The sequence below is a fragment of the Equus asinus genome, chromosome 5 (assembly GCF_041296235.1).
Source record: "Equus asinus isolate D_3611 breed Donkey chromosome 5, EquAss-T2T_v2, whole genome shotgun sequence".
Classification (NCBI taxonomy): Eukaryota; Metazoa; Chordata; class Mammalia; order Perissodactyla; family Equidae; genus Equus; species Equus asinus.
The window spans coordinates 17,753,450-17,780,767 of record NC_091794.1 but is presented as its reverse complement, the minus strand read 5'-3'; the positions used below and the strand labels follow the sequence as shown (position 1 = coordinate 17,780,767).

At 38.6% G+C, this 27,318-nt stretch overlaps 1 protein-coding gene across 3 annotated transcripts in view; it reads left to right on the top strand.

The window, feature by feature from the left end:
* Positions 1–27,318, top strand: part of LSAMP (limbic system associated membrane protein) — a 597,408-nt gene that overhangs the window by 453,685 nt on the left and 116,405 nt on the right. The gene's annotated exons all lie outside the window — the stretch shown is intronic.

Genomic DNA, 27,318 nt, shown 5'->3' with positions numbered 1-27,318 from the left:
AAGAGAATTTGTTTCCCCACTCTCAGGCAGTGAGAGGGGGCAGAATGGCTTGATCCAATCAAAGCTGGTCTATTTCAGCTTTGTTACTACACTTGAGGAATAGTCTTTCACAGGTCTCAGCTGAAACCCTACACTGTTTAACATGACCCCTTAGCAAATTTAACTTCAATTTTCATTGCTGAGCACTATGAGAATGACAAAAATCTCTGCTTAGATTTTCTAGCTTCTTAGAAGCTGTTTTATTCCTGGTTTCTTGGCATCTTGTCCCTTGCATATACATTTGGAAATTGACATATGCCTTTAGGGGAAATTTCTTGCAAATCCCAGGATTGTGGCCTCTCATGTCCTAGCTGCTTTGGTAGCACTATATGTGTGTGTATGTATGTCTCCCCAGCTCAGGGACTGCTGCATTCTCTTTGCCTCTTTGCCCCATACTCTGAACGAACAATTGTTCCAAAGGAAAAAACAAAGAAACAAAACAGCTGCAAATATGGACTTACTTCAATGGTTGCGCTCCCTTCTGGGATCTTGCTCCCTTCCCCCCAATCTGGTTGTCTTGGTTGCTTTCTGATAAATTCAGAGTTTTGTGGGTGTTTTTTAAAAACAGCTTTTAGAATTTTTCTCAACATAAAAAATAATATAATACCAATGATTTTATCATACCTAGAAATTGGAGATCTTGTTGCATTAATTTTTATATTGACTGTGATGCTTTGTTCAATCAAAATATATTAAATATGTATTAGAGTTTTCAGTGAATATTCTATTTAAGAATTTGACTTTAAAATAGTCTCACCTTCAAACTTTTATTGCATTTAAAAACTTCAGAAGAAGAGTACACTAAAGTTTCCCTAACAAAGGATTTCACTGAATTGAGTAGGTGATAATGTCAATAAGAACTTGAAAGCAAAATTTGTTCTTGATGATCCATCTGTGACTAATTGAGAGGTGTCTACTTGAGCAAAGAGTTTTTATGACAGTAAAGACTCTATTAAATTGAAACTGTTTTAAAAAGCTGTCAAATAATTTTATGTCTTAAAGCCGAGGTCTGATTTTTTTCTAGTTTCCAGTCACATGGTAAGGGAAAAGTTGTTGGACTCTAGGACCAGAAAAATTGATGGCAAGATATTTGAAGTGTCACTGGTTGTACTGTTTGTGTTAGCACGATGTAGTGAAGTGAATTTTGTAGTAGTATGAAGGTGATAAATCACAGTTCAGTGGCCACTTCAGTGGCAAGTATTTTTTCCTGCCTCTCATCCCCCACACCTTTTCTATATCTGAAACCTAGTAGAGCCTAGAAACATATCACAACCCTCACTCCTCCACATGGGAGACAGAAACGCATGATCCCAGGACGCCATATGTGAATACCTAATAGGACCGGTCCTTAGTCTGGGCTCTGACCCAGACTGATCTTAGAAATGCTTTCAGAAAATTACTTTTCATAGATATTTATTGAGCACCCACCATATGGAAAACATTTGATTAGGTCTTTTAGGGATGTATGTGAGACATAATTTGGGAGTTTACAGTTAAATAACCAAGTAGACAAGGCAAAATAAGGTAAGAACCATAAGAATTATGAGGAAACTGCTGAGAGTACTCAAAAATGGAGACTGTATCTGGTTAGGGAAGTGTAGAGAAGAGGAAACGAAAATTAGGATAGGCTTCATAGAGAAGACGATATTTAAGATCAGCATTAAAGAAATATATAGACTTCTGATAGGCAGATATAGGGAAGCAAGAGAATGCAGATAAGGGAAATATTCAGGTGGCACAAATCGTCTGAGGAAATGCACAGAGGGAGGGACATGTATGATCCCAATAGACTGGAGAGAGGCACTATGTTATGGAGGTTAAAAAACTTGGGCTATGGAGTCAGATAGCCTTGGGTTCAAATTCTGGTTCTGCCACATGTAAGATGTGTGACCTTGAACAATATCTTAAATCTGGGCCACAATTTCCTTATTTGCAAGATGTGGAGAGTGATAGTAACATAAAGAGCTATCGCAATTATTAACTAAGATAATTTGTAAAGCAGCTGCCACATGAGCACTCCATAAGTGGTAGCTAAGACTACTTCAGTATTGCAGAACAAGGTACCCTGGGGTCTCAGAGCCTGTGGAGCCCACCATATTTTGTTTCCATGAGGAACAATTAAACTAAGGGGGTGGAGTTGTAAGAGCTGAAACTTAGTTGATAAAGTCCTCTTTAAAGTTTTGAATTGACGGTCACCCAAGGGTTCATTGTGAAACACGGGGCTGAATTTCAAATAGGCAAAACTGTTGTGTTATTGATAACAATGCACGTATCCAAAGAGATTGTCTTTAATAGCCTAGGGTCGATATGTTCTTACTTTCAATGAGAGGTAATACCTCACCTTCAGTCCTTCATCTCCTCAGCAGCACCAGCAAGGACATTCCTACTGAGAAGAGTTTAGCACAAACTCTAAATGCTCAGCCAGCAGCAGCTTCCTTCCCCAGAGGGCCCCCGGCAAGAGAGTACAGTCAGAAATTTATCATTACCACCAGCTGTCACCCTCATTAAGTACTGTGGGAAAACTATATTAATGATTGTTTTTAATACTACACTGGAAATCTGTAGATTTGGTTATGTATCATTTTCTTCTTAAGGAATCCCTAGATTTTGAGGCACCACAAGGATCACTTCTGGGAACATGTTCCTAAATAAGCCTGTTATGAGGAGAAGCATTCTCCCTCGGGGACAGAGAGAAGCAGTGAGAAGCAGTTAGAAGCAGTTGCGAATTTCCCCAAAGGCTTGTTTGAGGACTGGTTCAGACATTTTTGGCAAAGTAGGATCCTCGAAGAGCTACCCGCAACCCCAGATGCTGCCAAAGGCTCTCCGGAGGCAGCAGTCAGGGCAGTGAAGAGCAGGAAGCTGTAAATCTCCATATTTGCAGTTTAGTTCCAGTTTCAGATTAGACCTGAGAAGGTGAAGTAGCATCTCTCGGACAGGTGCCCTTTTAAGTGAGAACAGCTTAATCAAGACATGCAGCTGCCTCTTACTTAAGGAAAATCTCCTCAGTGGGTGCTTAAGGAAGTCAGATCCCAGAGAGTTAAGAGCAGACAGCCTGCCTGCCCTGTACTCAGGGTCTAACTGATTTTAGGGGATTGTAGTCCATCTAACAATAGGAGCAGGGCAGTAAGACACCAGTGTCCAACTTATTCTTTTATTGAGGGTAGACGCCTCAGGGAGAAATGCGATTCATTTTGACTTCCCAGTGCAGAAGGGAGAAAGTGACATTTCCCAAGCTCCTTAGAAGCTGGTCTAGAGAAAGAGCCAATCCAGGTGAAGTATTCTGAAGAGAAGTCAGAGCCAAATCCAGAAAGAATGAGAGTAGACTTGTAATCTAACTCTTAGCCCAGCGGACCTCTCTGAACTCTCTTCCGAGGACTTTCTGACACACATCCCGTGTCCCTGCCTCACTGGCCCACCTGCTGCACCAGGGGTGGAACCTTCTTCTCCCAGGTGTTGTTTCATAACTTGCTCCATTACTGAAATGCTTTTCTTCTTTACACAAATGCTCACCTTTCAAATTTCATTTCAAATGAATTCATCTTTTGAAACTTACAACTAAAAATGATCTTTTCTTCCTCTGAACTCTTCTTAACTTACATTGTTCATTCATGCAATTCACTGAGTACCTTTTTATTGCGTTGTATTATGCTTATTTGAGTCTATGCTCACCTCCTTCCCCTCGACTATAACATCAATCTGTGAAAGCATTAATATTGACAACTCTCTGTGAGAAGACTGTGAAAGCCATGGGTGCCAGTATGGTTCTATTTTCACCTTTAACATAAACTTGAAAGTTCAAGAAATCCTTATACAAAATTTCCAAAATGTGATCCACAGATTGCCTGCATGAAAATTTACTGGATAGCTTTAACAATACTCGTTACCTGGCTTCACCACAATACCGTCAGACTCTCTGGGGTGGGACCTGGAAATATGCATTTTAACAAACACATCAAGAGTTTCTAGTACATACTAAAACTTGAGATGATGAAATCATCATATTTATGGTTACAAGACAAAGCAAAAAAGAAAAGGTGCAAGTGAAACTAGAAACATTGCATGCAGTTCAACTTGTAAACAACGGAATGAAACACTTTTCTGAGTGTTTTTCTCAAAGTACATATTCTCTGCTGCAGGATGGTTTCTGTAACAGTGTGAGAAAATTATCAGTTTACAGAAGAGAAACCGACTCCATCATCATGATCTGGCTTTGTCTGAGTTTTTACAAGCAGACCCTTTTGCTCCTTCGGATATTGACAGAATTATGACCCTCAGTGATGAGAAACACTTGCACTTTTATAAGGGAGCCAGGTTTTCATAACAGAAGAAAATAATAAAGGCACACACTTGAGGCTGGACAATGTTTATGATGGAACTCAAAAACGACCTTCAATTTGTTTGCAAAGCTATTTATTTCTTTGCTTTCTTTCCTTAACCTATCCTTCCATTTCTGTCTTTGTACAGCATGAATCCACTGTTTCTTCCTTTATCAACTAGCTGGATTATTGGTTCCCTTTTGCAATATATTTATTTTAGAGGATTTATTAAATAAATATAAAGTTATTACACAACTAATAGGAAAAATATAATGGAAAAATAACAGAATAGTTTTTAAAAAGAAATAAAACATTATCCTTCATGAAGCAATTTGCTGTAGTGAAAGGAGCATGATGCTAAATCCTAAGGTCAATGCCTACTTGATTTTTTCTATTTTATGTTAAATATTTCCCCTTCACTTTTTATTTCATATCTTCTTAAAATGGGGAAACTAAGCCTGGGTTGTCACTGAAACTTATATCTCAAAGGTAAATTTATTTTTTCTATTTGTCAAAACTCAGCTTTTTATTAGTAGAACATCTCTATTCAGATACATGTACTCTGTTATATGTATTTCTGGCATCTAGAACTGTGCCCAAACTAACCTTCTGACAGATATCAAGTCATTTCGTGACCTCTAATACCTGCTTTTAAGGTCAAAGAGCATTGCCTTTGTTATCTTGTTTCTATATATGTCAAATTCATAGACCCAGAATCTGAAAGCCAATGAAACAGATAGAATAAAAACTATCAAGTTCTATGTTCTTACAATAAATTAATATTTACTGAATACTTGCTGTCCTGGTATTCACGGAAAACTTAGGCATGGTACTGAAATGGATGAATTCAGTGTTTCACAAGGAAGATATTCACATAAACAAAAAAGTGCATTTCGGCTTGAATGGAGGTTTGTACAAACGTTTGTTTTGGTAGTCTTATATGACTGCAATTCTTAACATACTGGAAATCACTATTAGTCCTCCTATGATGACATGTCTACATTTAATAAGTTGTATCTAGACAATTAAATTTTGGGGGTTATGCATTTTTTTTTGTACCTGCATTTTACGTAAGGGAAGTGTTTCTTAAAACCGTCTATAACTCAAAACTCACATTACTCAGGACCAACTTTACCAAAGATGGTGTGGATTAAAATTTTGTTTAACTAAAGTGGTGCCTCCGTGTTATAAGAACACAAGCACAGTTTACAGTTTGTTCAACATGCCATCTCTGGTAAAATTTGATTCTTGACTTTTTGTTAAGTATTTTGGGAGAATCTTTTTATAAAAGGAATCTCATATAATAGGAAACCTAAATGGTTAGTTATTGTAAAAGTCAGTTCAAACATGGAAATAATAAAAAATATATATTCCATAAACATTTCAGTATTTCAGTGTACACAAATTAGTGTACATTCATATCCTTGTCTCTTGATTTAGAATCATGGTAACTTTTGTGTCTTTGCTCATTAGAGTTCAATGCCATTTTTCTCCTATAAACCTCACCCATAATAACTTCTATTCAATTTTCTGGTTTAGATATTTTGTTTTTGCAGAGGAGGATTCACCCTGAGCTAACATCCACTGACAATCTTCCCTTTTTGTATGCGAGCCACCACCACACCATGGCCACTGACAAACAAGTGGTGTAGGTCTGCAACCGGGAACCCAATCCAGGCCACTGAAGCAGAGCACACAGAACTTAACCACTCAGCCACCAGGGCTGGCCCTATTTTAGACTTTTGTTTTTTAGTGAGAAAGATTGACACCTGTTGCAAATCTTCCTCTCTTTTGCTTGAGGAAGATTGTTGCTGAGCTAAGATCTGTGCCAGTCTCCTTCTATTTTATGTGGGATGCCTCCACAGCATGGCTTAACAAGCAGTGCTAGGTCTGCAGCTGGGATCTGAACCTGCGAACTCTAGGCAGCCTAAGCAGAGTGTGTGAACTTAACCCCTACCCCAACAGGCCAGCCCCTAGGTTTTTTTAAGTGTGATGAAACATAAAGACCTTTATAAAATATCCTGAGTGCAGTATTTTTACAGGTGTTTTCGTTCTTTTACAGTTGTCTTACCCTCATCCAATACAATAGTACTTTTAAAGCAACTTTCCTTTAATGGATATTTCTAAAGTATCAAATATAGCTTAAATAGAAACCTTTTCTTTTACACATATTTCAGCAATTTACATGACACTAAATTGAATTAATTGATTACAATTACTAGTACAACTGTGAGAAACAGATTTAATAATAAACACAACAATGCCATAATAAGCATACAACTTAACTGTGCAAGAAGTAGGTAGCTATACGGTATTACCCAACACCATTCAACATGCCATGGGCATCCATTTTAGCAGAAGAATAGTGTTAGTTAAGCCAGATGTGGTAAAGTGAAGGCTGATGAAGAGATTAACCACCTTATTTTAAAAGTTGAATATAATGAAGACATTATACTTTTATGCCACTATATTTCAATTTTTAAAATTACAATTTACATAAAATTATATTGCATTGAAATATATTCCCTATTCATGGTGCCTAAAATTCCAGAAACTGACACCAAGTACTACTGTTCATGCTTTGGAAGATAAAATGGTAGGTTCTCCTTAAAGAAAAATTTTATATACAAAATATAAAAAGTAAATAGATAGAGCACACATTTTCAGGTTAAATTATATTTTGTGACCTAAAAAATCTTGAAGATGAATATTATCTTAATGGCATCTTTAGGATAATTCATGAGTATGTGAAAGACAATGCAGAGAAATATTTAAATTAATTAAAATATCTGAATATAATTTATGTGCTTAACTAAATGACAATGACTATTAACTGAAGCTTTATCTAAGCCTGAAGTTACTCAGATCCAGTTTGTGAATTTCCGAAAATTTCCTTCCCGGGGTCAGAATTCCCCTAATTTAGCTAATTGCACTGTGGCAACTCTGCTATATGCTCTGTTCTGTGTCTTTCCAGCATCAAGAAATGTGCTCAGGGCTTTAATAATTTTAAATGAATGAGTTGAATAAATGAACTTAGGACATGATTTTTTCCCTGTGTTAAAGATCCCCTCCAGGATCCCCAAGGCTGGTTTTCTAGATTGCTGCTTTCCCTTCTCATCTAGAATTCTCTTTCCCTCCTTAACTCTGGAAAATAGTGATAGGTCTTTGTCGACTCCCTGAAAGGTCAGAGAAAAAAATGACCTTCTATCATTACTTCCAATTCCCTGTCAAGACTAAACTCAAAAGGAAGCTGTCAAACATATCATCTGTTATTTTCTGACCACTGGACTCAATCAGGAAAATATTATTTTGGTAATAATATTACTATGATAATAATATTGTCACCCTTTCAAGCAAAATTTACCTTCAAAACACATTTGAATAGAGAGAACAAAACCAGTTTTTACATTTAATGATTTTTCTCTTAAGATATATATAAAGGACATCATGCAATGGCCAGTGTACAGCTGTAAGAGGAAGAATTGATCATCGAATGTGCCAGGTATTGTGTGACAGATGACAGAGATGTTACTAAAATAAGGAACCCCAGGTAGGATCAAGTAATTTGTCCAGAGTCCCACAACCATTGTATGGCTGGTCAAGGATTCTCTTTCCGTGATACCTCATTCTATCTGTGTTTTCAAAATGGGTTAACAAATAGGAAGAAAAAAAAAACACCCCGTTAATAAAAGCTTGAAGCACTCAAACTGAAGGATTCATTTTGTTCTGAACTTCTGATGTGCCAACAGCAGCAACTGAAATCTGTGTCCGTGCTAGTCATTACTTAAATTTACATCTGACCTGAAGAATCCTTGGGAGGATTCGCTCTCCTGACTCTAGTAAAGGTCCACGTGAAATCTAGTCTTAGCTATCCGAACTACCAAGTAATACTGCTCTCCAAGGCAAACCTGAGATATTTTAAGTAGGAAAACACTGAAAGATACTGGAAGTGTTGTAAGAAAGTGTGGTTTTCAGACTTCTAGTTCAATTTTCTTGTTTAGAGAGATTTGGATGTGACTTATAGAGAAAGTTAAAGACCTTGCCTTGTGGGTGTTCAATAAATGTTAATTGAACTGAATTGAATTGAGACCCAAGTTCAAATCCAATTTAATACCGAAACAGTGAAGGTTTGGTCAGATCACAAAGTCACAGCTGACGAGATTGCCTGGGACAAGTATTATAGCATGTGTGGTGGGAAGGAAAGAGAGGAGACTGGCAGGACACCTCGAATTACGTTTCAGGTTCTGAAAGAGTGCTATTTACAGCCAAGAAGTGTCATGACACCTTGCTAGCTTTTACAGATACTAAAACATTTTGCTATTTCTTGAAATTGTCATGATGTGAAAAAATCCTTGTCTCTTCTTTTCCTACTTTCCCAAAGACATCTCCCATCCTGCCACTCTGAGATGGGAGTCTCTTCTCATATAAAATACAGCAAGTGTAGAACTGTCTCACTATCAGAAAGAAACAAAGTGGCAACTACCCAACCAACTCCCAATAAGGCAGGCCTTTGGAAATCGTGTCAGCGCAGTGGAGAAGGGGATGAAGAGATAACTTGGTGGAAAACAGCAGAGCCACCTGTCTTACTCTGTTAGGTCTGATATAACAAAATACCATAATCTGGGTGGGTTACAAACAACAGAAATTTATTTCCTGCAGTTCTGTAGGCTGGAAAGTCCAAGGTCAAGTTTCCGGCAGATTCAGCGTTTGATGAGGACCTGCTTCCTAGATAGCTGTCTTTTCACCGCAACCTCACATGGCAGGAGGTGCAGGAGAGTCCTCCAGGGCCTCTTTCACAAGGGCGCCAATCACATTACTGAAGGTGGATTCATGACCTAATCACCTCCTAAAGATCCCACCACCAAATACTATCTCCTTGGGGGTTAGGATCTCAGCATATGAATTGGGGGAGTGGGGAAACAAACATTCAGACCATAGCACCACCTATGCCTAATGGACTTCCATTCTGCTGGGAGCAGCTGCATGTGAAATACAGCGCACACTTTCTGTCCAGTGCCTCCCCAAAGACCACGAAGGCAACATTGCGGTTTGCCATTGTCTGTGGTTCTTTCCACTTGACTTTCTCAAGAGGCTCTTTATCCCACATCACTATCTCAGAAAGTGGAGAAGTCATCTCTCAGGACCTCTCATGCCTCCAGTTCATTCATCATCCTCAGAATCAGACTTTGTTCCATCTGAAACTGAGCATGGTACAAAATTGCTTGTGTTAAATGAGCTTACTTCCTCTGTTCCCTTCCTCCTCTCTCCTCCTCTCTTTTCCCATTTCCCAAATAGGATACAGCCAAAGAGACTGTCAAGTGTGTGGCAAAATGATTATAGGTTGGAAGACTACTACAGGGATCTTTATTCATTAAACCAAAAGAAAATCCATGTCTGGGAGTACAGTCTCACCACATAAAACCTTATGCTTCCATATTTTATTTGTCAAATTACCTTTTCCTTTTTTTCCCCAAGGTTATATTTAACATTTCAGAAACTGTCATTTTTTTCCCCATCAGTGAATTTTCTGTATTTGGTCTCATCCATGCCTTGCCCTTATTTCCAAATAAATAATATAGTGCTTAGTTCTTACAACTTTTTTTCTTAAAGCTTGATCAGTTTTCTAATCCTACTCATCACGTGCATATAATGTTTTCAAAACCCTCCCCAAAATATAGCTAGAGCCAGGAAGGGAAGACATATGTTTTCTAGCTGGAATTTGTCTAAGGGATCATAAAGTCTGGACTCTATTTTAGAAAATGGTGTAGCAGCTCAGATGAGCGAATTAATTTGCCCAGGTACAGAGCTGGTCAGTGACACACCCAGGACCGTTACTTACACAGGTCCTCTACATGTGGAAGCGGAGGCAGACATAAGAAATCTGTGCAGAAAGGAAAATAGTCTGACAATGTCAAAACACATACTCTACCTGCTCAAACCGTTAGTTCAAGTCCTGCTATCTTAGATAATACAGGATTCAATTTTTCATGGTCCCTAGGTTCAAATAAAATGTAACACACTTGTATTTTACATAGGACTTTTATTTGGTTCAATACTACTTTTTTTTTTTTTCAGGGGAGGGGGTGAGGAAGATTGGCTCTGAGACAACATCTGCTGCCAATCTTCCTAGTTTTGCTTGAGAAGATTGGCCCCAAGCTAACATCTGTGCCAGTCCTCCTCTTTGCATGTGGGACGCCTTCACAGCATGGCCCAACAAGCCGTGTATAGGTCTGCACCTGAGATCCAAACCTGCAAACCCCGGGCTGCCGAAGCAAAGCATGTGAACTCAACCACTACACCACTGGGCCAGCCCAGTTCAATACTACTTTTAAAACACAGTATAAACTGTACATTTAAGGAAACCATTTCAGGGAGCTATTTTAAGGTAAATAAATTCAAGCTTGTGAGTTCCAAGGCCATATCCAAAAGACATTGACAGAATTATATTTTCCATTGTAAAAACTTCCCTTTAACACTGCTAGTTCTTCAAGCCACCGCCCATCTTTCTCCTTTTCTCTCAGTGCCAACATTGTGAAAAAAATGGATTGCCTTTATTGCCTCTGCTTCTTTGGCTGATATTAATTCTACTTGCTGACTTCTGTCCCAAACACTCTGCTATTTCCTTCCCAGAAGGTTATCAACACCAAACGGCACGTTTTTGTTAATGGCACTACAGCTTTTGACACTGTTGACTCTTCTCTTTTCCCATAACACCTTAACAAGGTTCTACTAACTCCGCGATGGCTGCTCATCTCCTTGTCACCTGAATATAGAGATGCTTCTCATTATTTTGCCACTGATCTTCTCTCTCTACACACTCTTCCAGGGCTGCACTCATGCTTGTATAGACTAGAACTTAAATGCAGGCTATTCTAAGCTCCAGACCTGAATTTCCCCCTCTGCTGATCATTTTATTTGGATGTCCTACAGGTACCTCAATTTAAACATGGTGGGTAGATCTTCCTTTTCATGACAACTAGTTTCTCTTAATATTAATAATTCTTTCTTGGGGCCAGCCCCATGCCTGAGTGGTTAAGCTCGCATGCTCTGCTTTGGTGGCCCAGAGTTTCACCAGTTGGGATCCTGGGTGCAGACATGACATTGCTCATCAAGCCATGCTGAGGCAGTGTCCCACATAGCACAACGAGAGGCACTCACAACTTGAATGTACAACTATGTACTGGGGGGCTTTGGGGAGAAGAAGAAAAAAAAAAACAAAAGAAGAAGATTGTCAGCAGATGTTAGCTCAGGTGCCAATTTTTTTTTTTTTTTTAAGAACTTCATGGTGCCAAGTTGATGGATAAATTTCTTTAAAAAAATAATACTAATAATTCTTTCTCTACTCATCTAGCATTGTCTTGATTCTTCTTTCTCCTTTCTCCCTAAATTTAATCATTCACAAATCCTGTTGATCTTTCTGTGACATCTTTCAACCCATCCCATCCTTTTCATTGCCACTATCATTACGACTTACCTGAGCAAGAACCGTAGAGTTCCAACCAGTCTTTGCCACCTCCAGTCTTTCTCACTCCAAACCATTCAAATTACCACTGCAGAGTCAAAAATTTTCTAATGCTATGATGCTCTGCTGCTGTCATGACACTGTTAAACAACCTTCAACGGTTTTCCACGGCTGTCCTACCAGAGTCCAGACTCAGCTTGGCCGTGACAGAGCCTCTCCATACTTGTCTAGACTAAGATCACTCCCTTTTGTGAGTTCTGTGCTCCAGCCTTCCTTGACTGCTTCTCTCGCTTTGCTCACTCCAATTCCCCACTTATTTTCTCCTTCCCCCAAATCCTTATCAGCTGAAGGAATGTTCAAGGACTAGTTCAGTTTCACTTCCTTCCTCCAGTAGTCATGTCACTTCTATCTCCATCACATGCCCGCTGTTCAGCATAGAAAGCTATTTATGCCAGTGCTTTAGCTCTTCATCTGAATTGAATTGTATCTCTTGAATTAAGTATGCATTCCTTGACTATTACTCTCTTACTTATTCAGTGACTTGCACGTCATTAGTAATCAGAAAACACTTTTTAATTGAATGAATATTTCTCTAGTAAATGAAGTCATGAGATTGATACGATTTTTAAAAATTACTGCTAAAAAGACTAAGAATTGATAAAAATAGAATATCTGTAGATGATCTACAGAGCCATTCTATATGTTATAATTTTTCTTCCAAATTGACCACCCTATGATCTTTCTAATGTATAAGTTGTGCTATACTTGCAAAACAAGATCTGTGTAATGATTTTTATAGGCTTTAGCTTTATCAATGAACCATTTCTCTTCTCTAACCATAATTGACTATTCAGTGATTCTGGAATCCACTCTGATATCTTATCCCACCTCTCTGTTTTTACATATTTTTCCCACTGCCTGGAATGACCTACACCTTCTTTTCTCAAAAAAACTTTTCTTATAAAAAAAACGTATCCATTTAGGCTCAACTACATTTACAATTTCTCTATAAAATTTTTCCATGTCAGTCAATCAGAATTACATAGAAATTAAGAGTGTGGACACTGGTCAGAAGACCCAGGCTCACATTTTGTTTCTTCCATTTCCTCGGTGATTTAGGGTAAGTCATGGTTTCATTATCTATGATATGGGAATAACCATAGTATCTTCCACATAGATAATTGTCTGATTTAAAATAGTATAATAAATAATAGGTATTTTATTATCATCTTACTCCCACCTTAGTGTTACCAAAACATTTCCTTTGTACCCCTACCATGGCAAAACAATTTTCACATTCTTCCTTATTTTGTCTTTCTGTAATTTAAGTTCACATCTGTCTCAACCACTAAGTTGTAACTGTTCTGTTTGAAGCCACAACCTGGTCTGTTTCCTCTTTGCATCACCCACAATGCCCAGCTCAGTGCTAGGTATGTATTACTTGCTATATCTTAGGGTTTGAGCTCATAAATTTGGAGACAAAATAAATGTTGGAGATAAAACTGAGTTAAAATATCCACTTTGCTAGTTACTAGCACTCTGTTTTGGAGCAAGTTACTCAATATTTCTGAGCCTTAGTTTCTCCTTCAATAAATTTGGAGTAATAATAGTTTCTATTTCATGCCATTATTGTTAAATAAGATAATGGTGACTGATACAGGAATGTGTATAAGATGAGCTTAGTGCTTGTAAGAGTAGCTATATGTTAGACATTCTCTGAATCTTTCTTGAAATCAATTCAAGTATTTGCATGGGAGATCCTTTCCACGATTTTAAAGGTGGATTGTGACAAGGAGAAAGGAGAGACATGATGGGGGCGGGGGGGTGCTCTCAACAAGACCCTCTCTGGTCCAAGAGCTCATTTGTACCTGCAGTCTGACCCTCTGCCTCAGAGCGTAAGAGTCATTTTGATCCAACCTCCTGACACTTGACTTCATTCTTCTCTTTGTGAAACAATCTCATTAGAGAAGTCATGCTGCTGAGAAAGCAGGTCACTCAGCTGGGGGCAGGCAAAGAAAGTCTTGCTCGGCTTAGTCTTGACCTCTGTGAAAAGTGAAGTGTTAGTGAAGGGCCCTGGGATTTGCAGCATGCCAAGGCCAAGGTTTACACTAGAGGCTGCTGGGAGTTTGGGCAGAAGGAAGAGTAATGAACAGGTTGACTGAACTGCTGCTGTGGGTGTTAGCATCAATCCTCCCCTCCTGGTTCGTAATGAGCTCTTTCCCCATCTGGTGGGAAATCCTGGATAGAAGGAGGAAGCAGGGTGCTGCCAAGGGTGATACTGGCAGTGATATATTTAGAATAAACACCCACCTGGGTTTCTCTTCATCTGTAATCAACGTTGACCTTATTGCGTTTTCTGTGAGGACAGAAGTGTTCATTAAATAACCTAGGACTGGCTCTGACTTAAGACTATTTCTTTTCAACCAATGTATATAATTTTTTGTCTTATTGTCTTTATAAAATGTAATGGCAAAAATAATAATAACAATAAAATGCAACAGGATCTGCCCTTAAGATTTTCATGCTCACATCCTCATCCCATGTATTTAGACATGGAGGACCAAATATGACCTCCCCCAAAAAGCCGGGGAAAACCCTGTGGTATCAGGGTATTTAGGGGGAGAAACTTCCAAAGACAGAGGTCACTGTTAATCTCGTCTCATCTTTCAAAGTGGAAAATGCAAAGGGTAGCATCCAGGCCACCAGTGAAATACTTTGGTATACTTTAATGCCCTTCAAACTGAAAGACTCACAAAGTTTCATTGGATTGTGGGCTGTTCCATGATACAAGGTTAAGAAGTAAAGATGATAAATGCTAGTCTCATTCAATTACAGTGGGTTTTCTTCCTTCATTTCTCTCTTCCTTTACTTACTGTAGACTAGGTTTCCCAACCAGAACTCCCTAGGAATGTACCAAGAGACTGCCCTACCTAAGAAAACTTTCCTTTTCTTGGTAGCAGCTTAGCCACATAATAGCCATATTGTTACTCTTGAATCTCCCAATATCCCTCCTAAAGGAGGTGCTCAAATAACTGAAGTGAAACACAACACCCGACACTGTGCTGACCATAATGGATGCTTATTAGGTGTTTATTCTTTTCTTTTAGCTGTACAACCACAAGGTAAAAATGCTGCATTCTGACTCTCAAAAAACAAACCTGTAACTTTAACTGAATGAGGCTTTTTCTTAATTCAACATACATCAGACCCAACTTTAAAATGGTTGGAGCTGATGTTGGAGTCCCACGCCAAGTCACTGGTTATGTAGTGAACTACATAGCTAACCCTTTTTTCTATTCTAGATTCTATACCCATTAGTCCCGATACTTCACAAGACCTGTGTTACACAACACTCAAAAAAGGATCTGGTAAATTTATAGCTCTGGTATATAAACATTTATTGTGTGTACCTATTGTGTGTTAAGCACTGTCCCTGTCAGGAATGCTGATGTTTTTAAGATGACCACTGCAATAAAACTATAATCACAAAAGAGTGAAACCAAGGGTAGAATTTCAAGGAAATAGAGGACACAGAAGTGGAAGGGAACTACTTAGTCCTTTCAAGTTATCTTGAAGTTTGCAACTTTTACTACCAAGTTGTAGACCTACTCCTGTGTATCTCAGGAGGGGCTCCTTTCTGCCTTCATGACATTATTTTTCTTGACAAAACAGATTCAGATTTTCATAGCACTTTTGAGTGGGAAAGCAGTTTATAATCCACCTAATCAACAGGTGACATTTACTTATCTAAGATTACACAACTGGTTAATGGCTGAGCTTCTGCAGAACACCAAATTTGTCAACTCCCTTCGAAGAAATTTTATAAACTATATTGTGCTTGCAATTCTGTGTGTGTTTTCACCTACCTGCTCAGTAGATCCAGAATTTCTCTCTTCAGAACCACCACCAAGAAGCTAAAGGAGGAGATTTCTTTGTATTCTCACCCACTCCACTTCTGTACAGAATATATAATTTGTTCAAATACTACCTATTTGAGGATTGAGACCTGAGGTTTGAGATAATGTCACGACTAGAGTCCCACATGACCTCTTTTCTTTACCCAAATTTATAGCTGTCACCAACCTTTACAGACCCTTCCTGACTCTTAAAACTTCTATGTCCCTCCTTCTGTTTCTTTAGGATTAAGGTTTGCTTTTTGTTTGTTTGGTTGTTTTTGACTACTCTACCATGTTTTCCACTGTCCATTACTGAGTTAATCACTTTCCTTTATTTCTCCACTTGGGGCACTAGAAGATTAATATGCTTTCCTGGTAAGGTCTAGGGACATCCCTTTATCTAGTTATATTCAGGGTCCACAATAATTAGCCAAGATTCCCATAGACTATTGTTATAGTTAAGAGGTACCTAACTAGCCATATTCAACTTCCTATAGTGTACAAATACAAATATCAAAAAGCTGCACAATAAATGATAAGTCAAATAGAGAACAGAAGACCCATTAACATCCCAGCATTCATGACACTGTCTTCTTCCGTGTAAATCCTTGTCTCCGTATTCCTCTCTCTGCCCTTAACATCTGAAATGAAAATACCTTAACATTCCCCCAAGGTTCTCATTTTCTCTGCATTTCCTTTCGCAGGCCTATGACCTGAGATCCATGGTTACACAGTATAATTACTACAGGCTGAGGTCAAGTTTCCCGAATATTCTGGACCCATACTCTTCTTTCTCTCACCTTTCTCTTATATGCTCCCTCCTTACCAGCACCCCCTCCAACCCTTACTGCCTTACACAATCATTCTGTTGCACTCTGACTTTCCTGCCAGGGGTCATCTCATTTGGATATAATTCAACAAATCCTGTAAAACAAATCCAGCAATTCACAATATGCACTTAATATTTTAAAGGCAGCTCCCTATCTTCCTGCAGAATCCCTTATTTCCATTAAGCAATTAAAGCTATTACATTTCTCACATTTACATGGTAGCAAAGGAAATGTGGTATAAGCCTTTTTCATAACCTACAGTCTTTGGGAGGACATTTTTATCAATGTGTTCCCTTCATATCTGTATCGTGAGCTACTTAGGACTGTCTTCTCTTGCTTCCACCTCCTTCAAGAGCTCAGAAAGGTATTCTATGAACGGTGGTGTTAAATAAGTGCTTTTTAATAAATTAGTCATTGAAGAGAAACAAATGTGAATGCAATGTGAAATCTGAAGTTAAAAGGGCCAGAGATTCCTAGCTTCTTTCATTGGAATGAGAATTGTTTAGTGAACTCTTGCCTGAATCTTATTTAATTTTAATAAGTCATTCATTCATTTTGTCTTTCAATAAATATTTATTGAACAAGTACTATATGGTATGTACTTTTCTGCTCATGGGAAATACAATTTCAAACAAAACACAAATTCTTTGCTGCCCTCATGAATGCTCTAGTGTGAGGAGGTGTTATGGGAAGGCAGACAACCAATTAGACACAATAAATAAAATTTAAAAGCATATCATCAAGTAATAAGTACATGAAACAATGACAAGGTGGAACAGGATAATGGTCTCAGGAGTAAGTGGAGAGGGCAAGGTTGCTGTTTTAAATAGACTTGTCAAAGTCAGACTCACCGAGAAGGTGAGATTTGAGCAAAGACTGGAAGCAGGGGAGGGTAGGAGTCAAGTGGCCTTCTGGAGGAAGACCTTTCCAGGCAGAGAGTACAGCCAGTGCAAAGCCTGGAGGTGGGGACGTGGCTGGTGTGTTTAAAGAAGAGCAGAAAGACCAGTGTGGCTGAAATACAGTGAGCAAGGACAGGAGTAGCAGAGGAGGAAAGAGAGGAGGGCAAAGAGTTAAGAGAAGGAAGAATTCAGATCCTTTTCTTCAGGAAAGAAATAATCTATGACCTTGGTTGGGTGGAATAGGGCTTGTCCTCTCTTTAGGAAAGAAGAAGAAGGGCTTGCTGGGAATGCATGGCCAGACAGCGGGCTGCTGTGTGTGGGAGGCAGGTAGGAGGAAAAAGTCATAGAAAGCAGCAGATTACAAACGCTCACATGGATCCCTCAATGCACATCTGTTATTTCAGAGTTTGGTGAATATTTCAACAAGTCAGCTGCTGTAGCCAGCGTCTCAGCAAGCTGTTTCGCTCCAGTGCTTGCTAGTTCCTTCTTAATTCTGCTGTCTTTTATGCCAACTTTCTCCTTGTCTTCTTCTTCACATTCCCCTGTCTAATCTTTGGGGCTGAGAAGAAACTTTTGAGATCAGCCTTCCATATGATGCATGATTTCCCCCAAAGCATCCTCAAGAAATGTGTTCAGCTAGTCTCTGCTTGAACCTCTTTCCCATACAGGGAGGTGCCGTTCAATCTTTCAATAAAACTGTCAACCAGTCAATAAGCACTCATTCATACAGTTCTCTATTCATTAATTTAACAAATATTTGTTGAGCATTTATGATTTTCCAAACTTTATTCTAAGCAATGAATATGCAGCAAGGAATAAGACAAAGCCACTGTCCTCATGGAACCTATATTCTACCGGCAAAGAGACCAATAGATGGATAAACAAATAGAATTTCAGACAAGGAGTAAGTATAAAGAAGAGAAATAAGACAAGGCAAAGAGAAGTGGAAGAGATGGCCTATTTTAGATCTGAACGAATTGAGGGAGCACAGCTTTTAGAAGTTTGGAGAATAATGTTCTAAGTAGAGAGAATAGCAAATGCAAAGGTCCAGAGTCAAGAAATTAATAAGCTCTTAGCACATGTCAGGCCTTGTATTTCACGGTAGGACAATGGTTCTCGGCTCCTGATGCAAATCAGGACCCCATGGAACAGTTCAGGACTCCAGAGGAGCATACACCTGTAAGACCTCCTAAATCCAGATCTCTAGCAATGGGACTTAAATATGCCTATTTTTTTCAAAAGGCTCCACCAGATGTTCAGCCAGGTTTGAGAACCACTACGCTAGGGATCCAGCTGTGAACACAGCGAACATTTCCCCTGTCTTCATGGAACCCTGTAGGTGAGCTTTCAATGCTAGAAGCTTGTTTAAAACCCATTTCCCTGTGACTTTCTGTCCTTTGCCCTTATGTCCTCTGGGACTACAAAAAAGGTCAATCACATTTGCATATGGCAGTCCTTCAGGTGTTGAAAACAGCATTTTTTTCTGAGTTTTCTTGATCCTTTTGTATGAGAGATGTCAGACCCTTTACCATCCCAGTCACTCTTGCCTAGACATGATCCAAGTACCCACATTCTTTTTTAAGTGCAGCACCGAGAAGGAACACATCATTGCCCCTGATCATGAGGCAGCACCTATTTTCCACATTTCCTCATACATCTCACACAACAGTTCAAAACACTCCCTTGCAAGTTCGTTTTAATGCACTCTAGGATGTACTGTGATCTCTCTCTGTTACTTTCTTTGTATTATATATTTACTATTTACGTTGTTCAGTTCTTTTTCATCATTTTGCCCTTAGGACCTAAAGTTCTCCTCAAATAGCATGATTAAATGCATCTTGCTTGCCTTATAAATCCCCTCCCATTGATTCAGCCTATCTTCTTCCTGTTTTCCTGCACTATTCGTGTCAACATCTTCTATCCATTCATGTATATTATTCAGAAAAAATGTTGATTGACCCAATTAACTGGAACACTCAATCAGTGGCATTCCAGTTTTAGAATAAAAAGGAAAATTTTAAATAAATAAGCCAAATTTTAAATAACTGAGAGTTTAATTAAGAAGAATTTTCAAGGTATGTTTCAGGGTCGGGTCACATTAGCTACATTCCAAAAATGTTTGCAATGTCTCTGATCCATATTGTTGTACAAGTTGTAATTATCAAAACAAATCTAGTCTTTTTCACGATACTTAATACTTACCAAGACAAGCAGGTGCTTCCCTAATGTTTGTGAGGCCTGGAGCAAAAGTGCAAATGGAGGCCCATAACCCAATAGATATGTATTTTAAAGCTACAAATCGAGGTTAGAAAATTCTATTCTCAACCAATAAAATTATTTTAAAATGCCATGAAAGCCAAGTTTAATTAAAATTCTTGAATACCTCAAAGTTCTGTGCCAGAATGAGGTAGTGTTGAGAGCTGAATCCAGGATCCTGGCTCGTAGCCCATCCCTCTCCTTTTTCCACACTTGCCTTTGTCTCATAGTGCAAGCAGCTATCTGAACACATTCGTGGACACCCTGAACACATGTGTGTCAGTGTCACAATCCAATGTACACATCAGGATAGATGCGGAGAGGGTTGATGGCCACTCTGAGTTTATTATAACCAGCCTTTCAATATATACATAGCTTACAGCTGTTAAACATACACAGGTGTTCTGGATGAAGTAATTAACGAATGCCAAGAATTCTTAGTGATTTCTCAAGGAGCCCTCCCTAGGCCTCTGTTTGGATATTATCATGTTTTTGCTGTGCTCGTATATTTTTATCTCGGATCAGGCAAGGCCTCCTAGGCAATGGCCCCTCCTGCTCCCCATATCATGTCTCCATCTGTGCCCCCAGGTGGCCAGTGCCTGGCTTAGGTTGCCTCCCCCTGTAGGTCTTACCCATCATTGGCTAACTGGCCTTTTCACCTCCGGGTCACAGTTTGTTGGCAAGCTTTTTCCAGTGATTATTAACCCTTCCTGTGTCAGGGGCGGCTACAATGTGTGCACATGTGTCCAAGCTCCAAACACACTGCCCATGAACAGTAGTCCCTTGTCCATGCCCAGGGCTGAGGAATGCACACACCTAGGACATGGCCTACTCTCCAAAGAACAGACTGGGAAAGAAGCCAAGGCAGAGCCTGGAAGCAGACTAGAAGCTGTTTGGGCAGGGGATTTGGAGGTCCATATACCTAGAGCGTAGTCTAGAAGGTTGTGGGGTAGATACTGGCTGTGGGAAGGCATAGTCCATTGGCCCCATGGATTCCTTGTCTCATGAGGAGGCTAACGTCAAGAGAAAGGCCAGAACAAAGCCTGCTGAAGTGTAGGACCCATATCACTTATTCCCTAGCTGAGGTCAAAGTGCAACATAGAACTAAAAGAGAATTAGCAGGACTCTATGTTTTAGAGGGATTTTAGTTGCAAAGACTAAAGTGAAATGGGTTTCTAGTTAACATAAATTTGACCCAACACTTGTTTATGGCTACTTTCTAATATAGTTTTCTTAAAGCGTATTATTTCCCCTACAGTACCTAAAAAACTCAGTAAAGAATTTTGCAGGACCAAAAAAAAAACTTTTTTCCCTACTTCATCAGCCTAAGTGATGTTCAATAAAATAACCTTTCAAAATTGCCTTCCATCCAATCCCAAAATGAGGCAACGTCTTTACTCTTTCTAAAAGGCTAAACCACTTTAGATAAGTTGCTTTACCTCTCTAGTAAACGAGAGGGCAATGTTTTGGAAAACTGTAGGGTCCCTCTCAATTTCTATGTTGTCTCTGCCATCCTTATGTATTCACTGTTCTAGAGCCATACAGAACAAGTCCATTGACATTTCCTTTTGGCTGAGAATTTTTGTAAAGGCCAAAAAATTCAAATTAGGAAAAAACAAAACTTTATTACATCTTGCTAATGTGAAATGGAATGAGGTTCCTAGGAATCCAGAGAAAGCAGCATGGCTACCCTATAAAATTCAATTGGTAAACATTTAAAAAGCACCTCCTGCCCATCGCCTTGCTAGGTACTGGACATAAAACAGAGAAGCCAGTTGTCAAGAATAGACACACAGATCAATTTAGGTAGTGCTCCCCTCCTGAAGAAGTTTGGATACACATAATGCTGAAACCTATTATAATACAATGTGATACGGGTTGTAAGGTAGAAATGAAAAAGTGCTGTGAATATTTTAGAAGGGGAAGTTTTTTTCTAGCAACTCACCATGCACATGACATTCAGGCTTCATCTAGAAGGCTAAGTAGGAGTTCACTGATTGGAAAAGGAAGGAAGGGCTCATCCAGGCAGAACAAATATAAGACATGGAAGCATGTGTTTATGAAATAGTATAAATTTTCAATAAAGTAAAAGAAGATTATTCTGATAACAGTAATAGGCAATTGGATATATTGAGCATATACTATATACCAGAAAATATGCCTAATACTTCATAGAGATTATCTCAATTAAGTCTTACAGAGGTGTGATACCAGCAAGATGGTGGAATAAGAAGTCCTAGCCTTTGTTGCCCCACAGAAACACTGAGTTAATGATATCTGGACCAAAATACCTCTATGAGAATTCCAGAATCCAGTGAAGAAGTTTTAGCACACCAGGTGAGCACAAAGCCAAGAACGGTTGTATCAAAACTGATAAAAAAGCAATTTCACTTTTTCTGCATCAGCCCTTCCCTGAAGCTGACACAGCTCTGCAACTTCTTCCTTGGGGGAATGAGAAGAGTGGAGTGTGTGAACAATGTTCTAGCTTTTTGGAGGGCTGCCTGAGGGACTGGTTTCTGTCTTGCTTCGCCTGGAGTGCTGATGGAACAGATGTAGTTTGGATGCCTGGGGGCTGCAGAGAACAAAGAAGAGCAGGGGAGCTGGCTTGCTGCATCTGACACAGTGTGTCATGATTTGTAGAAGGCACACAACTCAAGGCTTCTTCTTTGGGAGGGAGAAGAAGAGTGGAGCATGTGTCCAGCATTCCAGCTTTGGAGGGTTGCTCACAGGACTGATATCTGTTTCTCCTGACTCTGAGTGCTGATGGGAAACCAGCTGACTTTGGATGTCTGGCAGCTGCAGAAAACAAGGGAAAGCAGGGCAACTTGGTGCTATAGAGCCAGAGAATTTCCTGTGCCACAGACCGACACCAGAGGGAGCAGGAGATTATGAGCTTTTGAAAAAGAAACCAGCATGCTTCTCTAATTGAGAAACTGAATGTACAAACTCAGAAAAATTTCATCCTCTCAAAAAAGTTTTCAGAGGCCCCCAGAATCTCTAGCTGGGCTGATTAGTGAGGGTCTTCCCTTTTATGAAGCCAGTCCATAAAGACTGGGTCAGGTGGCTGTTTTTTCAAACTTGCAGATTCCAGCATAAAGTTATGAGACAGACAGAGAAGTAGCGAAACATGTGCAAAGAAAAGAACAAAAGTCTCTAGAAATCAATGCTAAAGGCATGAAGACATATTAATTACTTGGCAAAAAGTTCAAAATAACTATCATAAAGATGCTCTGTGAGCTCAAGAAAACAGTACATGAACAAGATGAGGATATCAACAAAGAGATAGAAAATATAAAAAAAAAAAGAAATTTTGAAGCTGAAGAATAATTGAACTGAAAAATTCACTAGAGGGCCTCAATGTCAGACTTGATCAAGCAGAAGAAAGAATCAGCAAACTCAAAGATAGGTCATTGGAAATTATCCAGTCAGAGGAACAAAAAGGGGAAAATAGAAGGAAAAAGAATGAGGAAAGCCTAAGGGACTAATAGGTTACCATCAAACAGAGCAATATATGCATTATAGGAATCCCAGAAGGAGAAGAGAAAAAGGAGCAGAAAGCTTATTTAAAGCAATAATGTCTGAAAACTTCCCAGGTGTGGGGAAGGAAATGGACATCCACATTCAAGAATCCTAACAGACTCTACCTAGGAGAAACTCAAAACAAATCTGCTCAAGACAGACTACAATTAAACTGTCAAAATCAGAAATGAAGAGAGCTAGCCATCTCTTAACCAGTGATGGCCCAGTGGTTAAAGTTTGACATACTCCACTTTGGCTATTCCTGTTCAGTTCCCAGGTGCAGAACCACATGACTCGTCTGTCAGTAGCCATGCTGTAGTGGCAGCTCACATAGAACTACAGGGACTTACAACTAGAATATGCAACTATGTCCTGGGGCTTTAGGGAGGAAACGAAAAAGAGAGAGGAAGATTGGCAACAGATGTTAGCTCAGGGTAAATCTTTCCCAGGGAAAAAAAGAAAAATCAGAGACAAAGAAGAAAATTTTGAAAGCAGCAGGAGAAAAGCAATTCATCATCTAGCAAGGAAACTCCCATAGGACTATAAGCATATTTCTCAAAATAAACCATGCAGGCCAAAAGGAAATGGGATGATATATTCAAAGTACTGAAAGAAAAAACTGCCAGTCAAAAGTACTATGTCTAGCAAAACTACCCTTCAAAAATGAAGAAATAAAGACTTTCCCAGAAAAACAAAACCTGAGGGAGCTCATCACCACTAGACTTATTTTATAAAAAATGCTAAAGGGAGTCCTTCAAGTTAAAATGAAAGGATGCCAGACAGCAACACAAAAGCATATGAAACTATAAAGTTTGCTGGTAAAGGTAAATATATAGATAAATCCAGAATACGGTAATACCATAACAGTGGTGTATAAATCACTTTTACTACTGGTGTAGAAGTTAAAAGGCAAAAGTATAAATAAAAACCTATAACTATAAAAAAATTTAATGGATACATAATATGAAAAGATGTAATTTTTAACATCAATAACATAAAATGTGTATGTGGGGGGGAGAAGCAAAACTTTAGATGATTTATATGCAGTTGAAGTTAAATTGCTATCAGCTAAAGTAGATTGTTGTAATTTTAAGATGTTTTATGTAAGCCCCATGGTAACCACAAAGAAAATACCTATGGAAGATACACAAAAATGAGAAAGGAATCAAAGCATATCACTACCAAAAGTCAATGAAATGCAAAGGAAGACAGCCAGAGAATAAAAGAGAGACAGAAAATCTACAAGACAGACAGAAAACAATGAACAAAATGGCAATTGTAAGTTCTTCCCTATAAATAATTATTTTAAATATAAATAGGCTTAACTCTCCAATCAAAAAACATAGAGTGGCTGAATGGATAAAAAAGCAAGATTCGACTATATGCTGTCTATGAGAGACTCACTTTAGATTTAAGGACACATATAGGGTGAAAGTGAAAGGATGGAAAAAGATACTTTATGCAAATGGAACCAAAAGAGAGCAGGGTTAGCTATATACGTATCAAACACCACAGACTTCAAGTCAAAAACTGTCAGAAAAGACAAAGAAGAATGTTATGTAATTATAGAAAGACCATTTCACCAAGAAGATATAGTAGTTATAAATACATAAGCACCCAACAACAGAGCACCCAAGTATATGAAGTAGACATTGACACAACTGAACAGAGAAATAGACAGCAGCACAATAATATAAGGGATTTCAATACCCCACTTTCAATAATGGATAAAACATCCTGACAAAAGATCAATAGGGAAACATAAAAGTTGAACCACATTATAAACCGAATGACCTAACAGACATATATAGAACATTCCACCCAACAATGGCAAAATATACATTCTTCTCTTGTGCACAAGGAACATTCTCTAGGATAGAGCACAGGTTAGATCTCAGAACAAGTCTTAACAAATTTAAGAAGATTGTACTAAATAGCAAAAAAGAAAATAACCCAATTAAAGATAGATATAATCTCCAAAGAAGAGATACAAGTGGCCAATAGGTATGAAAAAATTCTCAACATCATTAATCATCAGGGAAGTGCAAATCAAAACTACAACGAGGTATTACCTCACATCTGTTAGGATAGCTACTATAAACAAAACAGAAAATAACAAGTGTTGGAGAGGATGTGGAGAAATTAGAACCCTTGTGCACTATTGGTGGGAATGTAAAATGGTGTAACTACTATGGAAAAAAGTATGGAGGTTTTTCAAAAAATTAAAAATAGAACTACCATATGATCCAGTAATCCCATTTCTGAGTATTTATCCAAAAAAATTGAAATCAAAGTCTCTAAGAGATATTTGACCTCCCATGCTCAGTGCAGCAATATTCATAATACACAATTTATACCCATTTATGATAAAAACCCTCAGTAAAATGGGTATAGAAGGAAAGTACCTCAACATAATAAAGGCCATATATGATAGACCCACAGCCAACATCATACTCAATGGACAAAAGCTGAAAGCCATCCCTCTGAGGACAGGAACAAGACAAGGGTGCCCACTTTCACCACTCCTATTCAACATAGTACTGGAGGTGCTGGCCAGAGCAATTCGGCAGGAAAAAAAAATAAAAGGAATCCAAATAGGTAACGAAGAAGTAAAACTCGCGTTGTTTGCAGACGACATGATCTTATACATAGAAAACCCCAAAGAATCCACAGAAAAACTATTAGAAATAATCAACAACTACAGCAAAGTAGCAGGGTATAAAATTAACGTGCATAAATCAGTAGCATTTCTATACACTAACAATAAACTAACAGAAAAAGAACTCAAGAACTCTATCCCATTCACAATCGCAACGAAAAGAATAAAATACCTTGGGATAAACTTAACCAAGGAAGTGAGGGATCTATACAATGAAAACTACAAGACTTTCTTGAAAGAAATAGGCGATGACATAAAGAGATGGAAAAACATTGCTTGCACATGGATTGGAAGAATAAACATAGTTAAAATGTCCATACTACCTAAAGCAATATACAGATTCAATGCTATCCCAATCAGAATCCCAAGAACATTCTTCACAGAAATTGAACAAACAATCCTAAAATTCATATGGGGGAACAAAAGACCACGAATTGCTAAAGCAATCCTGAGCAAGAAAAACAAAGCCGGCGGAATCACAATCCCCGATTTCAAAACATACTACAAAGCTACAGTGATCAAAACAGCATGGTACTGGTACAAAAACAGGTCCACAGATCAATGGAACAGAATTGAAAGCCCAGAGATAAAACCACACATCTATGGACAGCTAATCTTCGACAAAGGAGCAGAGGGCCTACAATGGAGAAAAGAAAGTCTCTTCAACAAATGGTGCTGGGAAAACTGGACAGCCACATGCAAAAGACTGAAAATCGACCATTCTTTTTCACCACACACCAAAATAAACTCAAAATGGATCAAAGACCTAAAGATTAGGCCTGAGACAATAAGTCTTTTGGAAGAGAATATAGGCAGTACACTCTTTGACATCAGTTTCAAAAGAATCTTTTCGGACACTGTAACTCCTCAGTTGAGGGAAACAATAGAAAGAATAAACAAATGGGACTTCATCAGACTAAAGAGCTTCTTCAAGGCAAGGGAAAACAGAATTGAAACAAAAAAACAGCTCACTAATTGGGAAAAAATATTTACAAGCCACTTATCCGACAAAGGGTTAATCTCCATAATATACAAAGAACTCACACTGCTTAACAACAAAAAAACAAACAACCCGATCAAAAAATGGGCAGTGGACATGAACAGACATTTCTCAAAAGAAGATATGAATATAGCCAATAGACACATGAAAAGATGTTCATCATCGCTAATCATCAGGGAAATGCAAATCAAAACTACACTAAGATATCACCTTACCCCCGTTAGATTGGCAAAAACATCCAAAACCAAGAACGACAAATGTTGGAGAGGTTGTGGAGAAAGAGGAACCCTCATACACTGTTGGTGGGAATGCAAACTGGTACAGCCACTATGGAAAACAGTATGGAGATTTCTCAAAAAGTTAAAAATAGAAATACCCTATGACCCAGCCATCCCATTACTGGGTATCTATCCTAAGAACCTGATATCAGAAATCTCGAGTC